Here is a 1,182-nt window from a genome sequence, read left to right as displayed (position 1 = left end):
AATTCCTCCTTCAGTTTCATTGGCTCTTGTTCATATCCTACCTCTTGAAATGGTTGAATGTTAACCATTTCCTTTTGGTATAGTGACTCTGTGTATTCCTTCTGTCTTCTCTTGATGCTCTCTGCATCATTCAATAATTTGCCCAGAGAATCTTTCAATAACGAAAGTCTAGGATTGAATTTTTCTTCAGTTCCGCCAGCTTGACAAATGTTGAGAGTGTTCTTCCTGTTTGGTTTTCTGATCTTTGTGCATTTTGTTGTAATATTTGGCTTTATCTTCTTGAGCTAATCTTTGAAATTTTCTCTTCAGTTCTTGTACCTCCTCGTTTTTTCCATTTGCTTTAGAATCTCTACAATGGAGAGCAAGTGTCAGTGTCTCTTCTGACATCCATTTTGACCTTTTCCTTCTTTCTTGTCTTCTCAATGACTTTTTGCTTTCTTCATATATGATGTTCTTGATATCATCCCACGACTCTTCTGGTCTTCTGTCTTTTGTGTTTAATGCATCAAATCTGTTCTTCAGATGAGCCCTAAATTCAGGTTGGATATATTCTAGGTCATATTTTGACTCTCATGGACTTGTTTTTATTTTCTTCAGCTTCAGTTTGAATTTGCATAAGAGTAATTGATGGTCTGTTCCACAGTCTGCCCCTGGCCTTGTTTTGACTAATGATATAGAGCTTTTCCATCGTCTCTTTTCACAGATGTAGTCAATTTGATTTCTATATATTCCATCTGTTGAGGTCCATGTGTATAGTTGTCTCTTATGCTGTCTAAAGAAGGTATTTGAAATGAACCAATCATTGATTTTGCAGAATTCTATCATGCATACTCCAGCATCATTTCTATTACCAAGGCCATATTTTCGAACTACTGATCCTTCCTCCTTGCTCCCAACCTTTGCATTCCAATCACCAGTAATGATCAATGTCGGGGACTGGCCTCGGCATAGTTGTGTTGTTCATGAGTGTTTGGTTGAAGAGGAGGGGATGTCTGGCAGCGAAAGGGATAGCAAAAGAATACACAGAAAGACAAAAGGAGGGGGACAAAGAGGCACCCTGAAACCAGGGTGGTTGAATCACTGGTGGGCAGACTTGGGACTACAGGCATCGTGGCCTCTGCAGGCAGCAACTCACTGCCCTGCAAACTGTACTGCATGCCCTCCAACCTGTAATGCACACCT

General features: G+C 40.2%; 1 protein-coding gene across 1 annotated transcript in view; it reads left to right on the top strand.

Annotated features, from left to right (window-relative positions):
• Window positions 1-1,182, top strand: part of DTWD2 (DTW domain containing 2) — a 203,695-nt gene that overhangs the window by 61,102 nt on the left and 141,411 nt on the right. The window lies entirely within an intron of this gene.

Source organism: Chrysochloris asiatica, unplaced genomic scaffold, assembly GCF_000296735.1.
Source record: "Chrysochloris asiatica unplaced genomic scaffold, ChrAsi1.0 scaffold00228, whole genome shotgun sequence".
NCBI lineage: Eukaryota > Metazoa > Chordata > Mammalia > Afrosoricida > Chrysochloridae > Chrysochloris > Chrysochloris asiatica.
Note: the sequence above shows the minus strand (reverse complement) of the source record. Positions and strands in the feature narration are given on the sequence as shown.